This window comes from Triturus cristatus, chromosome 2_1 (genome assembly GCF_964204655.1).
Source record: "Triturus cristatus chromosome 2_1, aTriCri1.1, whole genome shotgun sequence".
NCBI classification, from domain to species: domain Eukaryota; kingdom Metazoa; phylum Chordata; class Amphibia; order Caudata; family Salamandridae; genus Triturus; species Triturus cristatus.
Genome location: NC_140581.1, coordinates 258,480,276 through 258,503,172, shown reverse-complemented (window position 1 = coordinate 258,503,172; position 22,897 = coordinate 258,480,276). Strand labels below are relative to the sequence as shown.

Sequence of the window (22,897 nt, the reverse complement as noted above, 5' to 3'; positions counted from 1 at the left end):
TAATTTTGACATAGGGAGGTCACCCATGATACATAGTTGTCATCAATGGCAAAATTCTGGCACTCCCTTATTGTATGTAAATATTGGCATAAGAGGGCACTCATGAACATGGTGGGCATCCATGGCAAAATGCTAGCCATTGCACTATGAAGATAATTACTGACCTATTGGAGGGGGCATCCACTCCACATTTTAAAATACAATCTTGGGGAGCATCAGACTTCATTAGATTCGCACGCCATAAACCCATTTACATTTTTAATTAGTCCCTTATAAGCCTATGGCTTTTGAGCAAATTTATGTGAAAACTGCGCTTTGAAGTGTACTATATTACACAATTTAAAAAAACAGAACCTTAATGGTATAATCCAAGTTATTCTAACCTGAACTGTTTGTTGTAATATGTAATGATGTCATCCCAATAGCCAGATCAGTTTGGCTCATAAGTCATTTTGCTTCCAAAGGTTGGTCCTTTATAATTCGTCAAAGAGAATCTATTGTACTCATTCCTTATTTTATTGCACTCATGCACTGAATGGTCTGGTTTGTAGTCACATCTGTTTGACTCATACCTCTATTTAGCTAGGGATCACTCTGGTTGTTGATTCATAAATCAATATGTTACATTATGATTTTAATTTACAAACTGCAATTTCTACCACTCTGTTTGAAAAGGAATGTTCTTCTTCTTCCTTCAGGTACTACATGCTGGTAAAAAACGACAGCTCAAGGTGTATAGTTTAAATCCCAGTGAGAACTACACTGTACAGGTGCGCTGCAAATCTAACCATGGTTTTTGGAGCATGTGGAGTCCAGAAAGCTACATCCAGATTCCAGACAGTAAGTGCTCCATTGTCACTGCTTGAAATGCAAAAGCTGTGCTAGTAGTTTTACATCAGCAGTCGCTCACCTGCTACATACTCGTTATTGGGATTCAGCACAATCATTCAACCAACTCTGGAGAAAGATGCTGACCTGGAATACTCAAATAGCAGTGGTAATCTCAACTTTAGAAAAAAGACTGCTGTAAATCACCAGACAATAGTTAATCAATCCCCAGCATTCAGTCTGTACCAGCAATTCTGAAAATTAGTAATATCATTGATGGCTTTCTTTCAGAGATGTGCCCAGACCTGGATACATAATCTCTAAAGTAGCCAGGGAGGATCTCATAAGATTCAGAGATAGAGAAGAAACAGCAGCGACACTTCTGTGCCACTCAGTCTCTGACTATAGTCAGTCGTTACACAAGCAAGGCTGGACAGTCCGAGCCGGAAATGTTTTTGCTCTTTAAATTCAACAATTCAATATGGATGAGTCACATTAGGTAACACTTTATCAGTCCTTGTGTGTCAATGTGTATGTACAATCATTTGCTAGTTAACACAATGATTTGAGATTAAATAATCTGTGTATCATTTTATTAGGTTGATCCATGTAAACTCTGCGTACACACACCATATTATTATACAACGTTGAAATGTTAATGTTTTTTTATTATGGGACAGCACACATACAGAATAAGTACACCACAAAAGAGACTCCACACAGTATTGTATAACATTATGTATCTGTATTGCATATAAACATAGATCAAAACAACATGCACCCATAATCACTTTGCCAACCAGGCCATTGTCATAACATCACAGTTAGTGCAATAAGATAAGGACTTATGTGTTGCACACGTTATAAAAACACCATCACTGTACATATTATGCAGCTCCTGCAATAACACTTTTTATCCTGTCATTGTAAGGCATAATACTACACATATCATAACATCAGGGCTGGAAGTGCAGCAGTTAGGTTAGAATATGAAAACATAACTCACGATGTTCGAGGCATGTGGGCTGCTGAATTCATATCTGTGCATAGATCGCCGCCTAGTGTTGGGTCCGGATGTTTGCACGTTGTTGTCCTGGAAGAGTCTTCGAAGTATCCTGAGATAGGTGACTCCTCCCCTGGACTACAGTGCGCATGGGCATCCTCTCCATCCTCAGATTGTTTTTTTCCGCCATTGGGTTCGGATGTGCTTATCTTGACTCAAGTTAGGAAAATCTAGTTTCAGGCCAAAAGGCCTTTAGTTTTCGACGGTACTGTTTCCGATCGGTATCGACAGTTTACAGACTAGTTTCGCGATTTTAACAACTTTTCGGATCCATTCAATCCGACCATCGACCGAACTTCGACGATGGAATCGAGGACCCCATTCAAGCGGTGTCCTGTTTGCCACGCCAAATACCCCCATATCGACGTCCACCCGGTGTGTAACAAATGCCTCTCACCGGATCATGACGAATCGAAATGCATGGCCTGTGCCCGATTCCGATCCAAGAAGACTCTACGGAATCGACGAGCCGCGCGACTGGAAGCGCAGCAAGCGGCACCGGCCCCGGCCAACATCTTCAGCACCGAGGACGAAGATGTCGAAAGCGTGGAAAATACACCCTCCAGCCCCACTTCCGAACACGGTTCCCGATCGGAAGATGTCGAAGAAGAGCTTTTTCACAGGGAAGAAGCCGACGATGAGGTAGGAGACTACGATGAGGCCTTAGGGGCCGAAGAAGGTAGCTCCGGTGAGGAGCAAGGCCTACCCGTCCAAATGGAGGATATCCCAATGGGTCAGTCGACAGCTCCGGTCGAGGGATCGCCTTCGGGCCTTACCCAAGACCAATCCCGCAGTTCCTCGGCACCGCCCTCTGGCCCGGCCACGGACATTCAGCAAGAGCCATTGTCACCTAAAAAGACTGGTTTCCCTGCCACGAAACCGAAACCACTCATCGCACCGGTTCAACAGAAACCGAAAGTGAAACTGACACTGGTCGGCTCGAGGACCACCACACCTTCGACGCCAGCCAAACCCGTCGGCTCCGACCGCACCAAACGGGACTTCAGTGCAGAACTCGCTGCAGCCGATGTCGGTGCCGGCCCAAAACGGAAATCTATCGGTACCGTCAAAGCACCGAGGCCCCCGGCACCGAAAAAATCGGCACCAGCCATCAAGGTGAAAATGGCCACTGCATTGCTATCCACCTCGAAGGCAGCGACTAAGGTACATTCATTGACGCCGTCGTCGGCTCCTACCCTTCCTCGGCTCGATGACCCGGTGGCTTCGAAGAAGTCCACACCTGCCGATACAGAACCTATCGGCGCCAAAGAACCATCAGCGTTCCAGGTGCAACAAGTGGCAGCGTCCTTGAAACACATCAGGGAAAAGGCAGCCCTCCAGACCTCGTCGGGCTCCGAACCGAAACGGGCACAGAAGGCACCTTCGGCACCAGCCAACATCACCTTTGGTCTGCCGCCATCCACAGCGCCCAAAATGTTCGAAATCAGAACCCCGCGTCACACAGACAAGGTCCCCATCTACCGAACACTCGACTACTGGGACATCGCCGTCCCACTTCATCGACGCTGACACCGGCAGGCTTATGCTCCAAAAGCGGAAGATCACTTCAGGGCACGCTTTGGACTCTTATAGGATCCCGCTAAAACAAAAAATGCCGGCGGAATCGGAACCAGTTCTTTATGAACGCATCCACACCTCTTACACAGATCCATCATTCTCTCCAACGCACTCCGACACGGCTGCAGTGGAGGACTACATGGGTGACGACACCATCTACCCCGAAGACATGGACCCTGAGGGCCAGCAAGACCCTGATCAGGTCTGGGATGACCCCGTAGAGCCTGGTGCCGCCCTGGATACACATGACACGCAACTTTATGGCGCAAAAACGTCCCCCACAGAGGACACTGCTGCATTCAACGCCCTCATTGAACGTGCCGCAGCCAATCATGGAGTGCAACTCCACTCAGACGCTATCGAGGACGATTTCTTGGTGGGCACTTTCGCATCCTCAGAGAGGACTGTTAAAACTCTGCCCATGTTAAAGGGTGTCCTAAAGCCAGCAAAGGACATTTTCAAAGAAACCACCAGGGCACGGGTCATAAACCCCAGGATCGAGAAAAAATACAAACCCGCACCTGGGGACCCCACATACATTAGGAGCCAGTTGCCTCTGGACTCATTGTAGTTGCCAATGCTCGCAAACGAGCACACTCGCAGACAACTGGTGATGCTCCTCCCCCGGACAAAGAGTCCAAGGTTCTAGAAACCTCCGGCAAACGGATTGCAGCCCAGGCAGCAAACATATGGCGCATCGCCAATACACAGGGCCTCCTAGCTCGCTACGACCGTTCACACTATGACACATTAAAGACCCTACTCCAACACCTGCCAGAGGAGTACAAAGAGGCAGCGGAGCTCCTCATCAGGGAGGGACAACTGCTCACAAACGCATCCATCAAGTGTGCACTGGATGCCGCAGACACAGCTGCAAGGGCAATTAACACTAGCGTCATGCTACGACGACATGCCTGGTTACGAATCTCCGGATTCAAACCTGAAGTCCAAAATAACATCCTCAATCAGCCGGTCAACCCCGACTACTTATTTGGACCGGAGGTTGACACCACCTTAGAAAAGATAAAAAAAAGACACGGACACTGCGAAGTCAATGGGGGCTCTGCAAATGCAGACTTTTCGTAGTGGCTCCTTTCGTCGCCCCGGAAATAGAGGTGCAGGTAGAGGACAGGGGGCACAACAAACCTACAATAAAGGGGGCACACAGGGTTCCTACGATAAAAACACCCTAGGTGGATATCGTGGCTCCAGCACCAAGGGCAGAGGACGTGGTTACGGCAATACCAGGTCCTCCCCCAAGAACAAACAGTGACGCCCTCTCCCTTCCCCCCGACCACATAACACCTGTCGGGGGAGACTCCAGCGGTTCCTGTCCACGTGGAATTCCATCACCACAGACAGGTGGGTCAAAGATGTTATCCAACACGATTACTGTCTCGAACTAACCGCCACTCCGCCCACCATACCGCCAAGGCACCGTCCTATGTCCTCAGAGCACTTAGCGTTATTACATCAGGAGGTGCTAAGTATGCTGCAAAAAGGCGCAATAGAGGTCGTGCCAGTACACCAGCAGGGAACAGGGGTGTACGCTCTGTACTTCTTAATACCAAAAAAGGACGGGTCACTCAGACCTATTCTAGACCTGAGACCCCTCAACCACTACATTCTCTCAAAGCATTTTCACATGCTCACCCTGCAGCAGGTTCTCCCACTCCTCAGACAGGGAGATTTCCTAGCCACGCTGGACCTCAAAGATGCGTATTTCCACATACCCATACACCCGCCACACAGAAAATATCTCCGGTTCACCATTCAGGGTCAGCACTATCAATTCAAAGTCCTCCCCTTCCGAGTAACAACAGCACCCAGAGTTTTCACAAAGTGCCTAGCTACCGTGGCTGCACATCTACGGAGGCAACACATTCACGTCTACCCTTACCTGGACGACTGGCTTGTTCAGGCAAAGTCAGCCCAGCAATGTGCCAGCCACATGTCCCGCACCATTCAGCTCCTTCACAGTCTGGGATTCTCACTAAATTACCCAAAATCACATCTCCATCCCGCACACGTACAACAGTACCTAGGTGCGACCATAAACACTCTGGCAGCCACAGCTCAGCCAAATTTAGTGAGGATCAGCAGCATGCAAATGCTGATTTCCAAGTTCAAACCCCAACACTCCCTCCCTGCGCGAGTGTTCATGCAGTTGATAGGCATGATGGCCTCCTGCATTTTCATAGTCCCACACGCGAGACTACATATGCGCCCACTTCAGGAGTGCTTAGCACGTCAGTGGAATCAGGCTCAAGGACAGTTGAAAGACCTAGTGTTGGTGAGCGGTCGGGCATACAACTCTCTGCATTGGTGGAATCCACAAAACCTTTGCAAGGGCCGACCGTTCCAAGAGCCTGTTCCACAAATAATACTGACAGCGGACGCATCTCTCCAGGGATGGGGAGCTCATGTACTCAATTACACAGTGCAGGGACTATGGACTACACAACAATGGAAGATGCACATCAACGTTCTGGAACTGATGGCAATCTTCCTAGCCATGAAGGCATTCAAAGTACACTTGTGCAACAAAGTCGTGTTGATCCAGACGGACAACATGACTGCCATGTACTACATACAAAAGCAGGGAGGAACACACTCTCCACAGTTGTCTCATCTGGCTCAGAGCATGTGGAAGTGGGCCATTCAGAGGAACATATTCCTCATAGCGGAACACCTCCCCGGCAAGGACAACCAGATGGCGGATCTGCTCAGCAGACACAGCCACCAGATGCACGAGTGGGAGCTACACCCATCAGTACTCCAACCGTACTTCCAACAGTGGGGTCATCCAGAGATAGATCTATTCGCCACAAACGAAATCGCAAAATGCCAAAGCTTTGCCGGCAGGTTCCCACATCCACAGTCACAGGGCAATGCGATATGGATGAACTGGTCCGGCAGATTTGCGTACGCTTTTCCCCCAGCGCCATTAATACCGCTGGTGGCACGCAAACTGCGACAGCACTCACTGACACTCATCCTGGTTGCTCCAACATGGGCACGCCAACCATGGTACACAACCTTTCTGGAACTTTCTGTGGTCCCGCATCAAAGGCTGCGGATCAAACCCGCGCTTTTGACGCAGAACCATGGAGAAATTCAGCACCCAGATCCGCAACAGCTGAACCTGGCAATCTGGCTCCTGAAATCCTAGAGTTTGGCTACCTAAACCTGCCACCTGACTGTATGGAGATCATTAAGGAGGCCAGGAGACCCACTACCAGGGCTTGCTATGCAGCTAAATGGAAGAGGTTTGTCATTTATTGCAACAACAATGACATTAACCCGCTCGACGCATCCATTCAAAATATAATCTGTTACATCTTCCACCTATACCGATGCAATCTGGCATACACCTCAATACGTGTCCACTTGACCGCAATAGCAGCCTATCTCCAGAACAGGCAGCACCTCTCTTTATTCAGAGTGCCTGCCATCAAAGCTTTCTTGGAGGGACTTAAACGAGTAATTCCCCCAAGACACCCACCAGCACCGGTGTGGAACCTCAACTTGGTCCTCACCCGACTGATGGGTCCACCCTTCGAACTTCTCCACTCATGTGAGATTCAATTCCTCACCTGGAAAGTAGCTTTCCTAGTGGCAATCACTTCGTTAAGAAGAGTTAGTGAACTCCAGGCACTAACCATTCAAGAGCCATTCATACAGGTTCACGCAAACAGGGTCGTACTACGTACCAACTCCAAATTCATGCCCAAAGTAATATCGCAGTTCCACATAAATCAAACTATTGAACTGCCTGTTTTCTTTCAAAATCCACAGAATGTAGCAGAGAGAATGCTCCATACACTAGATGTAAAGAGAGCCCTCATGTACTATATAGACAGAACTAAGGTCTTTAGGAAAACAAAACAACTTTTCGTTGCCTTTTCTCCACAGCACAAGGGCAACGCCATTTCCAAAGCAGGTATAGCCAGATGGATCGTTAAATGTATTCAAATTTGCTATCAAAAGGCTAAACACACATTAACGATTCCCCCACGAGCCCACTCAACACGTAAGTTAGGGGCGTCCATGGCTTTCCTGGGAAACATTCCTTTACAGGAAATATGTAGAGCAGCCACATGGTCCACTATACATACGTTTACCAAACACTACTGTGTAGATGTACACTCAAAACAGCAGGCAGCTGTAGGACAGGCTGTTCTCAAAACTCTTTTTCAGACCGCTGCAGCTGGCACTGGTAGCCGCCGCTAATCGGAGGTACTGCTATGTATTCTATGCACATATATGAATTCAGCAGCCCACATGCCTCGAACTGAATATGCTACTTACCAGTATGCATCTGTTCTTGGCATGTAGGGCTGCTGACATTCATATCGCCCACCCTCCTCCCCGGCGCCTGTAGCAGCTGCAGCTCTCAGAATTACTGTTTAGCATGGTCATCACTTTCTGTATCTACTCCATCACTGCCACAATGGCGAAAAACAATCTGAGGATGGAGAGGATGCCCATGCGCACTGTAGTCCAGGGGAGGAGTCACCTATCTCAGGATACTTCGAAGACTCTTCCAGGACAACAACGTGCAAACATCCGGACCCAACACTAGGCGGCGATCTATGCACAGATATGAATGTCAGCAGCCCTACATGCCAAGAACAGATGCATACTGGTAAGTAGCATATTCAATGTCCCTCATAGGGCAGAAATCACAAAGCCATGCCATAAACATACAAGGAGCAGCAATCTGCACTCCAAATATATGGTATGTGGCACTGTGCACAACACGTAGGTTACAGGGACTCCTGCACACCTACCATGGGAACTGCTGTACTTAATAGACTCAGCCGTAATGCATTGGCGGCCCCTCCGCTAAGGCGGAGGAGCATCGCCCCACTGCTATGAAACTTTCTGGGCGGGACAGGGCTACTCCAAAGACTGAGGAGCAGGGGATTAGTAGTTTGCCCATTCCCAAGTGCATATGACTGTTAGGTCCGCCCTCTCTGGCTGCCCAAAAAAGTCATGCGCACTTCCCATATTCTCCATGCAGGCTGCATTACAGCCTGCACAGAGAACATGCCCAGGCCCCCATTCCCTGGCTGAGCACCGATCCACGGCGCTCAGACCAATCACAACGCTACATTGCAGCATTAGGATTGGTTATCGGGAGCCTGGAATCCGGGTGCTGCCTGCTTGTTCCAGTATCATGCTGGGCCCAGAGTCAGGAGCAGAGGCAGGAGAAGAGGCCGCTGCCAGCCGGCTGTCACAGGTAAGTGTTTTAAAAAAAAATGTTTTCTCACCCCCATCCACCTTGCCCACAGCCCGCATTACCACCCGAACCTGGTAGCATCCGCTACTGCGGAATGGGACCTCCATTGAGGGTTTCCTTCCTGTCCTGCTGCTGGTTTCAATTTTTCAGGGCCCCCAAGATATGGGCACCAAGGTATGAGCAAACCTGGGGAGGGGGCCAGCACACTGAAGACACAAGTGGGGAGACCATGCTGGGTCCCCCCCGATCAGGGCAAAGAGAAATTATGCCGCTCTCTCAGAGACGGTGGGGAGACCTCACTGGGCCCATCATGGCAGAATTTCAGTGAGGCTGCTGCCTGTGAACATGCGGAGCAACTGCTGCAATATAGCCCAGTGTAAGGACTGGGCTGGCCACAAGGTCTCTTCTGACCTGGGCGTTGGTTGCTGGGGGTCTCCTTGGTTGGGGCTACCCATTCTACAGGGATGATGCTGGCTGCGGTGAAGGTGGCTACATGGGAGTGGGCGGTCCCCCTCTCGGAAATGCACTCCAGGGAGCTCTTGGTGCAACACGTGGGCTGTCCCCACCATAGTTGTCAGTGACTTCGCACACGGGGCCTCATCCACAGGTGCAGCCAGAGCTGGTGCAAGGCGATGTTGCCCCAGGGGAAATGCTCCACCAGTACTGTTGGTTGGGCCAGGACTCCCTGCAGCGCTACGATCAGCACGTGAGATAAGCACACCTTTCACTCCCTCAGTACATAAACGACAGTCAGCACACGCTGTTGGAGAGGGAGACGTGAAGAACGAAGCACTCACCATGGACTAGTTGCAGGGAGAGTAAAAAGCACTCTCCATGCTGGCAGTAGCAATCAGGAGCACAGAATAGCACAAGATATGCACTGCTTGGAGCCAGGAACACGTTAGCATGCACTTGAAGCAAAAAATAAAGAGCTCACCACATGCTGAGCTTACTGGTGGGGGCACACAAGCAGGAAGGTAGGCAACAGGCCAGCACACAGGTTTCTTGCAGGCAGAAAGACAGAGCTTCCAGCAGGTCAGCACAACAAAGCCAAGTCCAAGTGGTTTTCCTGACAGCACAGCTATCCACAGGTGCAGTGTGTGGAGCCAGCAGCATCTGGTTACAGGTCCCACGCAGTGTCTAAAATCATGGGGTCAGAGCCCCTGTACTTATACTCAAAATGTCTTTGATGTGGAGGTAACTTAAAACAAACTTTAGAAGTGCACAACACCCACATTCAATCACCAGCCCTGGCTCCAGGCATACTACAGGTGGGCGAACACAGCATTGTTAGAGGACAGACACAGCCCTATTCAGGTGTCTGTGACTATTCCTCCCACCACTCTAGCTCAGGAAGACCCATCAGGATATGCAGGGCACACCTCAGCTCCCTTTATGACTGTCTGGAGTGAATGCACAAAAACAGGCACCTGTCAGTCTAAAACAGCCGTTGATTGGAGTCAGGCTGCAAAGCACAAAGAGTCATATGCACATAGAAATGCCCACTTTCTAAAAGAAGCATCTCTAAAATAGTAATAAAAAATCCACCTTCACCAATAAGCAGGATTTATTACCACTATTCCAAACATGGCAATAGTACTCCTTCCAGATCAGAAATTACCACTGAAATACATATCAGGTGATTCCCAATGCAAACCTTTGAGAGGAGCAGGCCTCACAGCAGTGAGAAACCAAATAGGCTGTTTGTCACAACCAGGACATGCCACACAACAAAAGCACATGTCTTACCTTTTACCTACACAGCACCCTGCCATTGGGCTATTTAGGGCATACCTTAGGGTGACCTATATGTAGTAAAAGGTGAGTCACAGGCTTGGCAAGTAACTTTAAATGCCAAGTCACTGTGGCAGTAAACCGTGCAGTGGCAGAGGCCTGAGACAGGGTTGAAAAGCTACTTCTGTTGGTTGTGGTAACAGAGCTGCAGGGTCAATAGTACAATTTAATTTACAGGCCCTGGGTATATGGGATACCACTGTACAATGGACTTACAGATAAATTAAATGTGCCAAACAAGTGTAAGCCAATCATACCAAGTTTAAAGGAGACAGCACAAGCACTTTAGCACAGAACAGCAGTGGTAAAGTGCCCAGAGTCCTAAAGCCAACAAAAACAGGTCAGAAGAAATGCAGGCAAAAAGTTTGGGATAACCCTGCAAAAAGGGCCTGGTCCATCAATATCCATGACATTTTGCATTTTTCAATGGGCTTTTCCAAGCACAATGGCCAAAACAGAAAGCTTCCCAAGTTGTAAAAAACTGTAATAAAGACCTAATCTCACAAAAAAGTGTATTTTCACGTAAAATTGAAGTTGTGTAGTAATGGCCGCACAGGAGTACTGAACATATATGGGCCTCTTTCACAAAATACCTGAGCATAAAGTAACACATTTGCAATTGTAGCAGTACTCATAGGGTTGAAGCAGATTTTCAACTTTTTAGGAATTCATTGAGGGCCATATTCACAAAGCAACAAAGAAAATGTCCTAAATTTGATCCCATTTGTTACGGGTATGTTTTTCAACACATTTCTGATGTTTTAAGCATTTAGAGAGCATTCATGGAGAACTCCTGGAAGCAGCAGATTCACAGGATTTCCCGCGTGTGTATCTATTTCCACTTATGGAAATGGAACAGATGTACGTTTCTGCATGTGAAGTTGTGAAGAAACTATTTTTCCACTTGTAGACTTCGTTTTATGTTTCTCCTTGAGAAAATAGTTGCACCACCCCCGTAAATGTTGGGATTGTACCCTTCTTATTTCCACCTAGAACGCAGTTTCTACTACATTTGACCATAGTAAATTTATGAGGATTTTTAAAAGTGGGACCATACCTGCAAAATGTTTGCTGAATACCCACCAATTAGTGATTCTCTGTGTCTAGCAGCTTATGCTACTTCACCCATATAGGAAGTCTCATGTGTAAGACCTGCCTCTGAATGTGCTCAGACTGAAATTCCACCATACGGAAGAAATGTGTATGAGGATAGGTTCCCACTATTCCTAAATTTTGTGAATCAGAAATTCGATTTTGGCCTAGCAAATTTCGGAATTCTCTGACTCCAAAGAAGAATATTGTCCTTGCAAATGCTGTTATTTATGAAACATATGGAAACACAATTCTAGTCATAAGTGGTTTCATGGAGGAGATCTACTTGAAAATGTTTGATGAAAAACCTCACAGCAAGTTTATAGGTGTTTATCACATTTCCTGATCTGCCCAAAAATGCCCACATAAACCCACCCTGCAACTAAATTTATTCCCATAGAAATGTCACTGCACTGGTACAATTTATGTATGAACAAACCCTTTTGTAAATGTCAAAGGTTGCCAATAAAACCTTCAGCCATCTCCGATTTTTGTGATTTCTCTAAATGTGCACCCTAAATAGTAAGTGGATCTGTGAGAAATTAATGACTAGAATCCATGGCAAAGTAAATGCATATTGTAAAGTTATTTTGTTTACTTACTGCTTAGAGCAGGTAACTCCTTCTAAGTGGGTGTAGCCAATCAGATCTCTCTACCTAGAGGTAAGTTTTTGCAGTCTTCTAAGGTTAGGGTTAGCTTTTCCTCAGGATCTGAAGTGCCTGGTGAAGCTTCAACTAGTGCTAAATGGGACCTTAAAGGCTCAGCAGTGCTCACTGCTGCAGCTGTATTTTCTGATTTCCAAACATCAGATGTTTCTTCTTGTTCTTTGCTAAGATTTAGGACCCCTTTGATGATCCTTTATCATGTAGTTAAATTGTTATTCAAAGTATTGAAAGAACGGTTGGCATGTTTGCTTGCTAAGCACCAATAGCATACACGTGACACCTGCCCGGGTGAAAGACTTCCTGTACTTTTCAGGCTTGGCAGTTTGGTAAACATTTTGTCACTTTTTACTGACTTCAACCACTTTCCAGAGGGAATGCTGTGAATGGTCTTGTACTTTGTGTTGCAATTCTGACTTTTTGTAGGCAAGCAGGAAAATAGGTCAGCTTCCACAGGCATGGCACAACAATATTTTTTCTGTGCATTCTCAACCTTACAGTGATCACTAGGACAAAAATACTGTTGTTCACAAGCCTGTCAGGTACTGTTTGTGAATAGCTGTTATTATGGCCACTGTTCAGATTCTCAAATATGTTTGAAACTAATGTCAATAAAACATGTGAACATCACTGTAATGTAGCAGATAATCTATAAATTCTCTCTTGTAGACCGCCCAAGAAAAGAAATGACATTATGGATATTGATCGCAGTGTTATCATTTGTCATTTGTTTGACAATCATTTTGACAATGGCTCTTAAACTATGGAGGTAAGTCCACAATTTGTGTGAAATTGGGGTGATGCTTATTACTGTTAATTGTTTAGTGATTGAGTCAGTAGGCAGGAATTGTTCTTTTAGTGCTTGATAACTCATTCTGGAAACAACCAAGAATTAGCATACAGATCAGCATGCTTCATTCCCTCATCCACTAAGAAAGTTAAATCCTCAAATTGTTGCAAGCTGTCCAGTACTATGTGAAACTTTTGAGGGTTGTCAATGACTACTTGAAACTTTGGAGGGCCCGTCAGACATTTCTGGACAACGCATCCCATCCCAGAAGCCATTCTGAGCTCCAGTGTAGATAAATGGAGCTTTTTTATGCACATTTTCCTCATAAAAAACGTTTTGCTACATACAAGAGATCAAAAGCCGAACAGCTAGCTTCGTCCTACTTGTAAATAGTTCCATGGCCATAATGTTAACATTTCTCCCATGCTTCAAAGTTTTGACATCAGACCACAAAACATTCTGCACAAATACAACATCCCATCTTCTCATGGAATACAAAAGCCACGAAGATCCCTATTATGCATATCGTTTTAGTCCAGTTACAAACAATAAGATAATCCTTTCTTTTTGCTTGCAACTTGTCTGAACATCAAGAGGTCATTACATAAAAAACCCAATGTTGTGATTTCCCCCACAGCTTTTTCCTGTCCATTATAGACTTTGGTGGTGGCAGAGAGTATGAAATTCACCCACCACCCACCCTCGCCTCAGCAGTTTTCATTTACATTAGCAAACATACATTGCAAGTGAGCCTAGCAACCTTCCACTGTTGATGCATAACAGCAAATGCAGCTCAACAGAAGGGAACTTTATGACTCCTCTCCATCAAGCAGAAGTATTTGGGCCAGACAAAAGTGAGGTGGGGAGCAGAAGAAAGGTGCCGCTAACCACGTTTTTCAACCACCCAAGCGAGTCTGATTACTGTGTGTATTTCCTCTCTGCTCTGGCAATACAGCCGAGTGCAAAGAATAAAGTTCTGTCCAGTGAGCTGTATTATACAGTCTATAAAAATGGCAACCAAGTGTGTTGATAACCCTCCTCTCCTTGTATGTCCCAGGTTTCCTGTCCCATAACTTTATTGATACTTTCTGCAACACAGTAGATAATATAGTTGAGAAAAAAAAACCAACAAGTTAAGGAACCCATTTCTATTGAAATTTATCAATTTAACACCAATAAGGGAAGATTTTATTTGGGGGCTGGTTTTGTCAAAACTTTGCAATATGCTTGCCTATCTTTCCAAGTCTTCTTACTGCTTTGTTTTAGATATCTTTTATTTTTGTCCTCATTCTGCCAATCTCTTGCTAGAAATGCTCTTATCCCAGTTGCCAAACAAAGAACAGAGCCCTTCCATCCAAGAAAAGAATGCTGTTTCCACTTTCATCCCTTTACCAGTGTGCCCGTAGCAAAAAAAAAGGGGGGAACCAGGACCGAAAGCAAACTGTTGGCTTAATCATCGGACCTCCTGGGGCGTTTACTCAATTCTACCAATAAAGCCCAAACCTTCTCCCGGCTTCTGGGATCGCAAGCCATGTCAAACTGGCTTGCACAATATATTTTTAATACAGTCAGAGGAACAAGGAGAGCTTGCAGATTTCCAAAGCCTGCAAATCTCTCATCTCGCCAGGAGGATCGCATAAAAAATAAATCTGGAGACAACCAAATTCATTTGTGTTAAATCGTCCTGATAGAGCCCAAACAGTATAAGAATTGGGCTTACCTTAACTTGTTGACCCGTTTCTTCTCCCAGGAACTTACATATCTCGATCCAATCACCGGAAATCTTTGGGTACGTTATAAACATATGGATATCATCCGCCGAGGGGTGCACAAAACTTGGACAAACATACAGGATTCCAGTAATTCTTGACAACATGGCTGGAGACCAGTAGAGCCTGTATGTAGTAAAAAGATGGTTACTCTTAAGAGCAGCGGGTTTTACAACTGCTTGTAGAATCGCGAAAGAGTCCAGCCAAACTTCTTTCACATTTTCACTCATTAGATCTTCAGCCCAAAGCTTTGTGATATCCGAGTCCAGGTTATCATCAGCCTCTACCAGAGCCTTATACCACCAAGATACTTCCTTTTTTGAAGGGCCTGTTCTCATCGCCTGACCTAGCCAGGAGTCTTCATCCTCCTCTACCCAGTTCTGTCTTGCCCACCATGAGGAAACTTGATAGTATTTAAATCTTGTTAAATGACCCCCGGTACAGTTGCTCAAAAACTCCCAGCTGACCAAAGATGAGGCCTCTTTGAGATCCCCCAACGGAGTAATCCTGCAGATTTTACGGGCAGACTGAGCTGGTCTCTCAAACACACAGGGATTCCTGGAGAATCCCAAATCCCAAATCGGGGCCCAGGAAGAGTAATAACGAACTCCTAGTTTTATCCGGAAGAACACCCATGTTCTCAGGGCCCCCTGCAAAATCTTCAGCCTCACCTTCTTGACGTACTTTGGGTCCCCATATTTAAAAAGGAAATGACTTTGCCCACCCCTCAATCCACTTAACATTGCCCCAAAAAGTATTCCCATGGAAGACTGGTTAACCTTATCTATCAACACACGAAAATTCTTAAAGTGAAATGCATAACAATATGCCATTAAATCCGGGAGGGCCAACCCCCTTTCTCCAGCCTCCTACTAAGCTTTTTCCAAGATATCCTTGATCCCTTAGAGGACTAGATAAAGCTGCCAATCTTCCCCTGTAGTTTAGCTACCTCTCCTTTATTAAAAGGTAGGGGGATAGAGTTACAAAGAAAAGTTATCTTAGGGAGGACAATCATTTTAATAAGATTGACACGGCCATCGATATTTAAGTGTAGGTTTGCCCACCGTACCAAAAGCCTTCCAACCTCTTCACTAACTTTTTTCCAATTGACTTTGGTAACATCCTCCAGCTTCTGCGTAATTAAAATGCCAAGATACTGCATTTGAGACTTGATCCCCGGGCTTTGCCTAGTCTGGTACCACTCCATGATTTCAGTCTTTCCACTATTCACCTTATATCCTGAAATTCTCCCAAATGATTCTGCGTTGACCATTAAATTGGGGATTGCCACCTCTGGATTGGTGGTATAGAGTATAAGATCGTCAGCATACAGTGCCAGTTTTGCCTTCAAGCCAGCAGATTTAAACAGAAGAATGTAGGGATCATCTCTAAATCAAGGAGGCAAACAGTTCTATATAAAGGTTACATTTTTTAGCATGTTTACTTGCATCCTGCCACCTTTTCCAGGGCCCAAAATAATGGGCTTTGATAAGCAGTTACTTAAGGTATGTACTGGAAGGTGAATGGTAATATTGATGTGTTAACAGAGTATGTGGTCCTTTTCTGCTGGATGTTCTGGAGTGTGAGAGTGTGAGAATCTGTTTGTGGTAGGTAATCAAGGGGAAAAAAAGATGTTTCTAAAAAGTGCAATTTCTAATACCAAGAGTGTCATCCTTGCATGGTTGCTGATTTAAAGCTTGCATGGAGTATGCCTCAAAGGATGTGCCAGGCATAACTTTTGAGGCATACTTCAAGAACACACTTGTGATCACCAGCACATGAACATTTCTACTAGCTTAGAAATGCCATTTAATTTTTGTATATGTTTTTTTCCACAGGGAAAATATATTTCCCCATAAACACATTACTGTGCCTATCCCTACTCCACAACAATTGTTGGCTTGATCCCATCCTTTTACACTGGAAAGGGATTTACGCCTGTTCTTGACAGTAGTAAAAATGTCACTACACCCAAGATGGGAATTGGTCAGAAAGGAGTTTGACAATATCCACAAACTCTCAAGTTTGTATGTGAGTCTTGCTAAAGTTTTCAGGGATCCCACTTTTCACCCCTTGAGTGGGACTTATGCATAGTATTACTCATTCATGAGTTAATACTGCACATGAGAAATAGAAGGCACAACTACTACTTCTTTCCATGAATACCTTGCAGTGGTAAATTCAGCCACTTTCACACGTAAGGCAGACTTACACTTGCAAATGACATTGTGAATATTGCACTTAGTCATAGGAGACACAGTACACTCAGCATTCCCTCCATCCTGTAATTTGTGCGACTGTATTTAATATTAGTAAAGTCTGATGTGTTATGTAGTACATAGAGCACAATGAGTTTTGGCCCATGAGCCTACATACAAATGCCACAATTTGTAGTGCTTATAAAATAACGTTTTAGTGCAGATTTTGTTTGGTTTTCATCGAACCAGAAGAAAGAAATCCTCTCTGGTTCAGGCTTTCAGCTGTCTGTCCTTCACACATATCACTAGCCAAAAGAATGCTAATAGCAGACAAATTCAGAATCCAAGCGAAAGCCACATTGTTTACATTGAGAGCTAATTTAGTGTTTAAAGGGTACTTGATGTGAATGTTGTAAAAATAGGAAGTTTGGTATTGGCCAAGAATTTCATAGTAAGGACATTGTGTCAGGTGCCTGTGAGCTGATCTGTACTAGAATTGAAGCATAACTTTGAGAAAGCAAGGGGTATACAATAGTAAAAACTTTGTAATTCCCTTCTTGCTTCGGGCCCAACTACAGCAATGAGTACCTGTAAGTTGGTGATCTCACATTTACTCTGCAGCACCCTGAACCCCTCCTTGTGATAAATGCACAACAGGAAAACCTAGTTCATAATTACTGTTTGCAAAACTTCACACTGTTATTTATATCGATGTCTTTCATTCAATGTGACATTTACTCTTTTCTTTCTTCTTATCAGACAGGACAATCGGAAGAGCTGTTAAGTGCCTTGGGCTGTCAAGGATTTCCACCAACATCAGACTGTGCAGATCTTCTGGTGGACAGTAAAGAGCAGCTGATCTCTAGCCACGACAAAAGGCACCCCAACCAACCTACGAAGTTACCCCATGCTGAAACAGACAATGTTTCAGGGAGAGAGACCTGTGACAGTCCTTCAGCACTCTCGGAGAGATGCAAAGAACTCCAGAATCTCTTCGGCAGGTCTCGAAACCGATGATGATGGTGAAATGAAAGAAAATGCTGCACAACAAAGTACCATAAATTGGGCAATTCAAAGTCCAATGTCTGACAAACAGTTGCCTAACCCAAGTGATGGAAAACCAAGCCCTTGGCCTGAAGGAGGAACAGTCAGTAATCAGACTCCTACATGCTCCTACCACAACATTACTGACGTTTGTAATTTGGCCCTTGGTGCCATGAATGCAAATATGTCATCACTTTTAATGGCCAATGAGAACAAGAAGCAGCCAAAATACGTTAAAACCATTGAGACGATTAGCGAGGAGAGCACAGGGAAGCAGAACGAGTTTGAGTACATGCACTCCAGAGCTTTTGACCAGGACACAATGGAGCTGTTGCCCAACCTGAAGGCATCTTTCATGTCTGCAAAGACAATGGATTATGTGGAGGTTCAGAAAGTTAACCAAAACAATGCACTTGCGCTGATACCAAAGCAGAAGGAAAGCCATGGAAGAAGGGAGCAGTATCCTTCTACGGGTCCGGGCAGAGAGTATACCAAGGTGGCACGAGTGGAGGATAATAATGTCCTAGTACTAATGCAGGACTTAGCATCTCAGAGAACCCCAGTGCTCCGAGAACCATTTAAAGAGTGTTCACAGATCCTCCAACCACAACAAGCTGAGAATAATTTGAGTAAATTTAACGCAGGGAGTCAAAATGAAAGCAAGGGTCAGGTGAGCACACTGGGTTCCATGGATCCGAGTGCCCTGGCTCCCTTGTTTATTTAAATGAAAGTTTGATCATTATGAGTACATGTTCGGGTAAAGCCACGGAGTAAATAACTTCAGACTCAAATATATGCCTAAAGTTTAGTAGCTTTTCACATTTTTATGCTTTATGGTCAATCAATTAAGTAGGTTCTAAGAGCTAACAGCAGAACAAATGAAATTGTTTTATAATATTTGTATCTTTGCTGATTTCTTTCTTGCTCACAGGTACAGAAGTGTCATGTATGTGCAGAGAATATATACATGACTACATTTTTGGCACACAGTAAATGTGCATTGCGATAAAGGGGCATGACTTGAATTTGGTATATCGAGTAAAAAGCCAAAAAGAATTGTGAACAAGTCATAAAATGCCCGAAGATTTTATGAGCCATTGTAGAAAAAAACTGTATGTCCTAATGTTTTCTTTCGGTAATCATTTTGTTTGGACAGGCAGCCGCAGCAAAGCTTCATGGAAAGCTCTGTTTGCGCTCTGCACCAGGCAAACCAACACAGCTGACTTGCTGTTGGTCAACTAAGGAAGTGTCCTCAAAGGCATTTTGAACCTGCAGCAGGATAAACAGTGATTAGCACAGAGCATTTCTAATGTACTCATCCACAAAAGTGTTCCATTAGCGATTACTTCCTAAGGCAAGGTATATAGGCAATTCCATGTCACTGGATGGTTTGCAAGCTGAGGTATTGCATTGATATTTAGAGAGTCCTTGTTTGCTAGGTAAAAAGAGCAATCCCTAGAGAAAAGGGATGTTCTAAGGAACGTTTTTAAAGATATGCCTCACTTGCAAATCAGCTGATTGCTTGCTGCTCATTCAGATCTATGATTCAAAAGCAGTTCGACTCTTTGTACATTAGATGGTCAGTGCTGAAGAAGTGGTATGCTGGCTGCAGGACCTTACATGAGTAACACTGCTGCCTCAGTACAAGAACAGAATAATTGTATCTTTAATTTCTTAGCAAAATTGGAATACATGTTTATACAGAAGAGACTGCAGGACTATCAATACTCTCCCTTTTTCTGGCTCAAGCAGTGAGTATGGTACTAAGCAGCCAGCAACAGCTTGCACATTTTAACAAGCGCGTGCATTATGAAGACAAGTCTGCCCGGATAGGGCACATAGCTTAATTCATATTCTTCAATATCGTAGTAATCGAGAGGCAATATGTGTGCATTATTTTGTGCTTTTTTACCATAATTTGTTTGGAATGCTGCTCTTAACTAAACCAATTACTATGAATTTGATTAAGGACAAATCACCAGTCATGCCCCATTACAACATCTCAGACAGAAATGGGACATAATACTACTACGTGAACTAGAAGATAGAGAATGGTGCAGACGTATGATTACTGTCTGTGAATTGACTGAATTCCTCTCCTCATTTCCCCATTTCCTTCCCTTCCTTGCTCTCCCTCTCCTTTTTCCCCCCTCTTCCGCCGTGCCCCCCTTCCCTTTCCCCTGTGACTTCAGACCTGACAGTCACCCGATACGAGGCATCTGGTAGGGTGTATTGTCTATGTAGTGGCAACAGTTATTATTGTTTATTATTGGTATTGTTTGGGGTGGGTTTCATTGGGTGAGGGTTAATAAATACTGCGATTGTTGACAATATTCGCTTTTTTACAATATATGCACTTATAAAGTATACACATTTATATCTTTGTAATACTTTCACACTTAATATTTAGTGGATTGTAGTTATGTATAATGAAAAACACTGAACATATATGTGTCTATTACTATCTTGTTATAGAAAAATGTAAACAAAACATCTAATCATGTTCATATATGTATGTGTATCATTCACAGTACTCAATAAAGTTTGTGTTAAATAAAAAAAAGGACAAATCGCCAGTCAGATCATCTCCCAATCTTTCCCGAATTCCAAGGCCACTACCAAGATTCCTAAACCTCTATGTGAGATGTCTCTAGTGTCTAGACTCTTACGAAGAGAACTAGTACTACAAAAACACTGTGTATGCCCCTAAATGAAGACTGCTGCCATTTTGTGCATCCAGCAATATATTGTGAGAGGTGGGTCAATCGATGTGATCTGAAATCATTTTCTTTTGGGGTATATTGTAGACCCTCAATTAGGAAAGCTTTCTCAGACTCATTTCCACCATATGTGATGGATATAGTTTTGGTACAGTTGAGCTGTGTTGACCTTGTCTGCTGCTCGTCTTTTTTTTCTTTTTTTTTTTTTAAGTTAAACTAGGTGATGCAATTATAGCCACCATAAAAGATCATGGGATCACTTGTTAAAGTTCCTTAGACAGAATGACCCATTATGAATGCAGGTTTCAAATGAAAACTTAATGCACAAGAATACGTTCTACAACTACCCTAAACAAAGACTAAAAGCACTTTCTTTTAGGCTGCCTTACTGTAAATAGCCTGAACGCAGTACTGTCAGTATGTACACACTAATGCATACCAATGTATTTTTGATGAATATTTTTCTATCACTAGCTAATACCAACCATTTTCTAATTACCAGTATCAGGTTTCTGATGCAGCATCACAACTGCCATTGGCTCATACGTATGCATATTATGCTATATGCATCTAAGAATGTTGCCATGCTTCTTAAAATGCTTACATTTCCACAGACTCCAAATACGTTCAGCAACTCCCACCAGTCAAGTGTATAATGCGTAGCAATTTAGTAAAACAGTTATTGGACTTTTTTTTCGATATTACTAAAGTGCATCTATGGGTGTATGGTTTTGGCCAGTCTCTCCTGAAGTACAGAGAAGAATGTGTAGTGAGTGATATCCACACACTAAAATGTGGTAGAATCCTGTCTGAATAACATACCTCAGCTAATTGAACAAAGTGTTTTACTAGTTGTGATGTACCAATTACATGATTTCCTACAGTAAACAATGTGGCCATTGGCAGCTACTGTTGCTACTGTAGACTATGAGGGTGGCTAACACCTGTTTGAACTGTGACCTATAAACTCTAAGGAAATATTTGTGTGAGTGTGTTAATATGTGCCAATATGTTTTGCTGACTACTTGTCCATGTGTATTGTGGTATTTCTTTTGTAACTGTAAGATCTTTCTTGCTTTGCATACAACCTGGGTGTTCAGTTTGCTAAGATTAGCCCCATTTAACACTCTTTTGGGATCTTGCTGAGCATTTCCTCTTTTGTCCAGTTGTCCAGTCAGGTTATTAGAGCCATGCCCCCACAGAGTATGCACTGCCAGCTCATAGAGTGTAAACATGGATTTAAATACAACTATAAATCTGTTGTCCTAGTAAAATGCAAACAAAAGTATTTTGAGCAAGTTCTGAAAGTATGTTGTAAGGTTTAAATGTGTACATAATGTATGGGTTTAAGTTTTGTTTTTTTGTGCCACTGTAAGCAAGTAAACATATCAAAATGTTTCCTCTGAAGAAAGCATACCTTAATTATGCTAACTTTTTGGCCAAAAATTCACTTCATGAGACCCGCAATGAAAATTTTGTAAATAAAAAATATATATATATATGATAGGCATCAATACAGGGTTGTTTGTAGAAATCAACAAGGATTCTTCCTGTATTGTTCTTCTGTGCCTTTAAAAAAATATTCCTTTCAGAGCCTCTTAAGGTAAACTATTGGTCATGAAAGCTCGCAAGTAAAGAACTTTTATAGCCTAATTAAGGTTATGATTTGTCATTTTGTTTGGTTGATTGATATTTAAAATGGATTAGGTATAGTCATTCTGTCTCCTTGGTCTGGCCATTCAGTAATGATCTGTAAACAAAATAGTGGTCTGCAAAGGTAATTTATTTGTAGAAACTAATGATACAGTCCTTCTCACTATCTGGTGTTGCAACTCTCAGTAAAAAGAGCTGGAAGTAGCTTTGCAAAAGAGATGAGTTAGCAAGACTCTTGAATGAATTCGGTACACGCAAGGATCAGTTATCAAGCATTCTCCTTCTTATTTGCATCTTTGTAGGGTTGTCCCAGTTGCATTGCGTCACAAGCAGTATCTGATATTTGGCTGCAATTACCAGTTAGCATTGCCCAACTAATAATCAACAATATGTATCATTGGATCGAATCCCCATGTTGTTACTCTCCATTTCACACAACATTAACACAGCCAGTCCTTTAC

The 22,897-nt window shown here is 44.0% G+C and overlaps 1 pseudogene across 1 annotated transcript in view; it reads left to right on the top strand.

The window, feature by feature from the left end:
• LOC146864063 (prolactin receptor-like) overlaps positions 1-21,763 on the top strand; it is a 216,396-nt pseudogene extending 194,633 nt beyond the window's left edge. The window contains exons 6-9 of the transcript XR_014970045.1: positions 699-840; positions 12,932-13,031; positions 16,257-16,326; positions 17,779-21,763. The product of XR_014970045.1 is annotated as a prolactin receptor-like (transcript). The remainder of the gene's footprint in view (positions 1-698; positions 841-12,931; positions 13,032-16,256; positions 16,327-17,778) is intronic.
• The last annotated feature ends 1,134 nt before the right edge of the window (positions 21,764-22,897 follow it).